General features: G+C 33.8%; 1 pseudogene; it reads right to left on the bottom strand.

Annotated features, from left to right (window-relative positions):
• Nucleotides 1-3,980: 3,980 nt before the first annotated feature.
• LOC125856175 (1-aminocyclopropane-1-carboxylate oxidase homolog 1-like) lies at nt 3,981-5,622 on the bottom strand (annotated as a pseudogene).
• Nucleotides 5,623-6,780: the final 1,158 nt, after the last annotated feature.

Here is a 6,780-nt window from a genome sequence, read left to right as displayed (position 1 = left end):
TAGGATTACAAGAGTTGTAATCTAAATCCATAACTTGAAGTTAAGGTAGGTTGCAAAGTTTGTAATCTATCTTTTGTGGAGGCTCAGTGATTTAGTGAAGTTTGAGTTAAATCCTGTAGGGGTACATGTCGTGGTTTTTTACACCTTTTGAGCCGGGTGTTTTCCACGTAAAAATATTGTGTTTTTACTTACTGTCCATACTGCTTTGTTGGAACACGTTAGGCAACCTGTTTCACACTTTATGCGAAAAGTTAAAATCAGTAAATTACTAGGTCGTGCAGACTAACAATTAAGCATCCGTTAGAAAATGAACCAAAAAGTAAGATAGACCAACTAATACTCGCATTGTTTCAATTTATTTGTCATAATTTTAATTTTGATCCATTTTTTAAAAATATCTTTTTTTTCCTGGTAATTCTTTAATCTCAAATTTTCAAGTGATATGCTTAAGACCATAAAATTAAATGACATTTTGATATATCCTATGTATCTTTATTTTAAAACCACAAAATTCCAAACTCTTCTTTACTTTTTAAAACTCCGTTACAAATCAAAACAGGACAATTAAATTAGAACGTAGCGAGTATAAATTGGGATGTTGTGATAACTTAATTTTAAAAAGAACTCATTACTTTACTACTATTGAGAATTTGAAACAATGTGAGCAATATGTATAATTTTATTTCTTCTAATATCCTTGATCATCCAAAAAGCAACAGCAAGATCCAACCAACAATATGATAATTCATACAAGGAGTTATTTTCTCAATTTAAAGTTGCTAGAGAGTTGAGAGGAAAAAAAGATCACCACCACCACCAGATTCTAATAAGGTAATTCATATGTTTGTCCCTCCTGCTCATATTAAATTTCCAGCATCATCACCACCATCACCATCGGAAGTACCAGCAAGCTATGCATGAGTTGATAGAGACGGAACTAGAATTTTATTTTATTTTAAAAAAAACTCTTTGCTAAGTTCTATTAGTTAAGTGAATATTTTAATATAAATATAGAGTTTTAGACAAAAATAATTGAATTCTGCAAAATCTATAAGCTCATATACCATATGTACTTTTTCTTTTCTTTTTGTGAGTGCTTTTAGATTTGGAAAGAATATTGATGCGTGTAGGAGGATTTATTACTATGTATTTTGACCATGAGGTAAGCTAGTTGGTGTTTGGTAACATTAACATATTGTCTATGACAACGCTCACGAAGGGCTGGGATGATTCTTGTCGGACTAATGATCGAATGCGATGCTCGTTGACGGACTTAGTTAAGAAGTATAATAAAGTTACAATTTTGCTATCAGATATTGCTTTTGTTATGAAAGGTAGCGCTTGTTTCTAATAAGATGTATCAAAATCAATATCATGAGATCGACTTTTGGACAAATTAAAAGAAGAAGATGCACACGACGTTTTTCATTTTTTCTAATTTTTTTGAAGAGTGTACTAGTGATAATGATCGAACTCTTTTGTCATTTTGCCTTTTGATCAACGTGTGTATACAAACAAGATAACAAAACTTTGATTTGTAATTCCTTTTTTATTTTTTTATTTTAATGGGAAATGGGAGGGGATTACAATGTAGGGAATCGAACCCTCACCAAAAAGGTGGGAGTTCAGGTAACCAACCAACTGAACTACTAAGATTCACTTGGTCTAAACGAATGGGTCAAGGATATAATTCAACTCATCCGATAAATGTCAAAAAATACTTTAAAAGAATATATGAAGGGTGCATATGTCACGCCCCGATCCTACACCCTGGGCGGGACTGACACTCGAGAGCCATTGATGTCCCCAAGCGAACCCTTAGCCTGACTTACTTACTCAGCGGAAGACTTAAACATAACAGATAGTCTCAAAATATAACTTATGCAATAACTTAAAAAGATATAAAGCTTAGCCAAAATGGCAACTCAAGTCTTAACGTACACAACTAAAAATTGAAAGACTAAAGAACTATAACTACTCGTCTATGAAGCCTCTAAAACAAAGAGGGATGTCGGGACAAGACCCCCGATCATCCTAACAACTAAAGTACTAAATCAAATGATAGAATGAGTCCTCCGGATAGCAATGAGGCTCACCAACTGACTCTGAGTGCTCAACTGGATCAACGAGGCGCTGGATGATGATCCTGGTTACCTGTGTATGCATCATAAAACGATGCAGGTCAAATGACATCAGTACATTGAATGTACGAGCATGCGAGGGTAACACTAAACATAACATAAGCTTGAAAGGAATCTGAAAGGAACACTTACCTTGGCTTTACTCAACTCATGAATACTCAACTCAAATGCAAAGTAAAAACAACAATAAAGGTGCAGTTTATACAAATCATTTAAAACCGTATGTGACAACTCAATGTGTTAAAGAAATACAATAACAACTCAGTTTACATATAAAGTAATATAATACTGTGGGAGTTTCTCTAACCGACAACCATCATTATGAGGTAAAGTGATGATACATTGTCTCGCCCACGCTGCCAGAACTTTCCTATACCTTGCCGTGATATAGAACGCCTCAACTAAGTGGATCCACTAGTCTATGCTAAAAATCACTAAGGAATCATCTAAAAAGTATGATACTTTCTACCCATGATGGCTACATGGTTTATGAAGACTTGAGTTATTATGAACTCGCGTCCCCATATCGGTGCTCAATACTACTCACAAAATATACTTAGCTCATATGTTTTAAAAACAAAATTCTGTCTTTGGTTTGAGATAATTACTCAAAAACTAGCCCAAAGGCTCTCTTGGAAATCGGTGTTTCCTTTCTTACTCAAATGTGAAAACATTTTAACTCTAGGGAATATTTAGTTCCCGTATAATCTTTGAAGAAATGAACTTTATTCTTACTCTTTACTCAACTCAAAGCTTAAGCCTTAAAACAAAGTTAAAACGTTTGTAAAAGACTTTTGGAAAACTCTATGAACTTCTCTTGACTTGACTCTTAACTTTCCTTGAATTAAATTATAGATTCAAGGTTCATGATCTCATGGTTATGGATTATTTCATGATGTTTAGACGTACCTTAGAGTATAGAAATCAACTAGAAAATATAGGTACGTAGCTAAGAAACTAGTATGGAAAAAAGTGGGAAAAGGTGGAAGAACTGGCGTCCCTGGCGCTCTGAGAGGCGCGGGGCGCCAACCTTGAAATTTCAGAGACTGACTTGGGGCGCGGTGCCCCAGAGGTCAAACTTCAGAGCCCCTGTTGGGGCACTCTGGCTGGGGGGTGCCCCAGGCCCCTGCCCAGGTGAATTCCGACTTTTCTTCTTCGTTTTTCAACTCTAAACCCTCTAATTTCACTTGGTTCTTTCCCCAAACACTTAGAATCAACTAAATAATCAATATATGTAAGATTATACTAAAAAAAACACCTAAAATCATGAATCAAACTCAAGAAACTTCAACAACAAGAACCCACAAGATTTCAAACGAATTATCATCAAGAACTCACAATATTTGCTTTCAAAACTACACAACTTCGCTGAATTGAATCATGATTGGTGCGTGGGTGAACAAACCCAACACTATGTGATGTCACATACCTCGTAGGTATCACCCCTTGACGAAATCCACAAGTCTAACTTCAAGAACTTGACGATTCTTGTTCATTCTCCTCTTCTTTTCTCCTCTCTCAAAACCCTAGTCTTTTTTGATAAAGCGTAAACTGAATCCTATCAGTTTAGACCCCATCTTAATTACCGAAAATGAAATTAAAACAATAGGGTATGGAAAAGACCATAGTGCCCTTCTAAAATTCGGTTTTGACTTTTCTTATCTAAACAACCCAACTTCAAATGGGTATATCTTCCTCGTACAAACTCGAAATCGCACAAACTTGGCGGCGTTAGAAAGATAATTCAAAGATGTTTCCTACGGTATCTTGTAGCACACCTAAATCATCCTGCGGTAGGAGTTATGGTCATTTGAAGTTGACCAAAAACTCAAACTTAGTTTAACTTAAATGTAGAAGTGAAGGATGAGCACCAAGTCCTTTGGAGTGGTAATATGACACATAATCTTTTATTGTGGTTTCTTTGTACAAAGCATGATTTTCATCAAATAACAATTCCTTTATTGGGCCATAAAGTGCATCAAATAGCAAAAGTTGAGTTGTGAAAAAACATGCAATTGAAATCCTTGGCCCAATATGTTTTGCCAATACTCTATGCTCAGCACTTTTGAACTTGTCATTCGATAGAAGCTGCAAAATGAGTTTAAGTTATATATATCGTTCAATATAATTTACTTATACCACCAAGTCACACAAGAGATATCCTTATGATGTATACTATTATTCACGATTTCTCACATCTAATACGTCAAATCGAACTAACTACTAACTCTCTAGATTCGCCTCTGATCAGTTCATGTCAATAGTGACTAGACATATGTAATTTGTTTTAGATATACTTACATGTAAAAAAAAGTCAGTGAATGTATAATATGTATGTATATCTATGCATACCAACTTAAAAAAGTAATCAGTAAATCTGTCCGACTAGATTTACTTGCCTGCAAAAAGTCACCAAGGTTGATAACTAGAGCTCCAGTCACAGGATGAATATTAATCCAATGATTTCGGTGATTGATTTGAAGTCCACCAATTTGATCTTGTAGAAGAATTGTGAAGAAATTTGGGTCAATATGCTTAGTGATTCCAAGAGTCTTATTGGGTTCAGGGCAAGGTGGATAGTAATGACTAATTATGATATGACCTTTTGCACAGTCCATGTCCAATAAGTGATTAGGCTTAAAGCCCAAGTGCCTCTGCTAGTAACTCAAATATTGTATGGCCCAACTTTCTAACATGTTGAGAATATTGAAGTAATTCCTCCCTAACAAAAGGACAAAAAAAGTAAGAAATCTGTGGTTTGCGAGCTATTGCACAAAAGGGGTTTACGTTTATCCAGTATGTATCCAAAGAATAGTAACTACGAATTTCCTTAGAAGTTCCAAAAAATATTTTTTTGCGAAAGTTTCACCCCAGAAAATAGAGTCAATGCACAAAATATCTCACGTTGACAACTGATATTACGATAAATATCAAATAAGGTATAATTAGTAGAAAATTACTTGCATGCTTGTGGTAATTCATCATTAGTAGGAGGATTAGGAGCCATCAGACAAGCTAGTGTATCCCTCAAATTTGCAACCTTAGCCTGATAAAGATCAAAATTACTATTGAACATCATCTTCTTCATAGGATCTATTGAGTAAAACTCCCTCTTTATATCATTTGGTAGCTCATGAAAACTTCTAATTCCACCAATCATCTCATCCATAACATGTTGAGGTACACCATGATTCACAACTTGAAAAAATCCCCAAGTCTTACATGCCTCACCAACCTCTTCAACAATTCTCCTACGTCGAAAATTGTCTCCATTCATACCCTTTAGATATATAACTGGGATTTGAACGTTGACTTTGTTTGAGTCTGAATCAAGATTCTTAGCATTGAACTCATTTTCTGTTATGGACGGTGTAACAAAGATCTCAGGAATATGAACTATCCCTGAATCAACTAGTCTTTTTACACGGGCCTTTGTGTCATCGAAGGCCTTGAGATCTTTTGCTCGATCATAGTCAACCATATTTGTGTTAAGAGGAGAGTTTTTGAAAGTATTGGTTAATCTACAATTTTGACTTTTTTAGTAGATCTAAAATAGGAGTGGAAGATAATGTAGATCTAAATGGTAAGTAATTGACTCTTTTGTAGATCAAATGAGACACCTATTACGAAATCCTTGTAATAATTAGAAGTACACCAATTAATAATAACGAGTAGATATACATCACCTATATGAATTTTTTATTTTGTTGTATCTTTATCTTGCATTGATATCAAAGATTTATAGATTTTTCGAGATATAACTTTCTCTTATGTGATTTCACGTATATTCTATCTCCTTTTAGCACCTTGATCGATTACTTGTCATTTTCATAGTTATGAATCAGTATATATATAGGTTGATATAAGACACGTCCAGAATATTTCAAACTACTACCTCTCATATTTTAGCCTTAATATGTGTTACTTATAGCTTCTTGAGAATGTTATCATTTTAATCTTAGCTATCTAATTTTGTATAAGAGGACATCATGTTAGCATTTATATCTTTACATCGTAACCTAACAATTAACTACCATATATATAATTGTATCTTGTAATTGTTCAATATAACTTATCTTTCACTTTGATAATTAGTATGCTTCTAAGTTCTATCATATAACATCGATAACACTTCTCCATTTTAGCTATATCATCAACAAATAGTATAAATCATTTTGAGATGTACAATCGATACACAATAATACAAATTGAGAAAAAATACAAATAATTCTCATCAGAATATAACAAATCCCTAAAATCGATCTTATCTCATAAACAGATCGACATACACATTAGTTTATTCAAATTCAAATATCAAAACAATAAATAGTGTATACTGTTGAATAAATGATTCAAACAAAAAGAAGAGAAAAGTTACTGCAGTTTCTGTTAGTGTTTTTACTGCACTTTGACTTAGTCTAGGATAATTGTTATTTGGCCCTTAAGTTTCTCTTTTTAGTTGAAAGCACTATTGAGTTAGTGCCCTTTTAATTCTGCATTTTAGTTGAGTTGTAATCCTATTTAAAAGGTATCATTGATGCAGAAGATGATATGAAAACAAAAGCTTACAACTTATAGTTAAAGACTGCCTGCTAGTTATTTTTTCCTTTCCAATATTTTGGTTCTTGAGTGAGCTTGA

Source organism: Solanum stenotomum, chromosome 2 (assembly GCF_019186545.1).
Source record: "Solanum stenotomum isolate F172 chromosome 2, ASM1918654v1, whole genome shotgun sequence".
Classification (NCBI taxonomy): Eukaryota; Viridiplantae; Streptophyta; class Magnoliopsida; order Solanales; family Solanaceae; genus Solanum; species Solanum stenotomum.
Note: the sequence above shows the minus strand (reverse complement) of the source record. Positions and strands in the feature narration are given on the sequence as shown.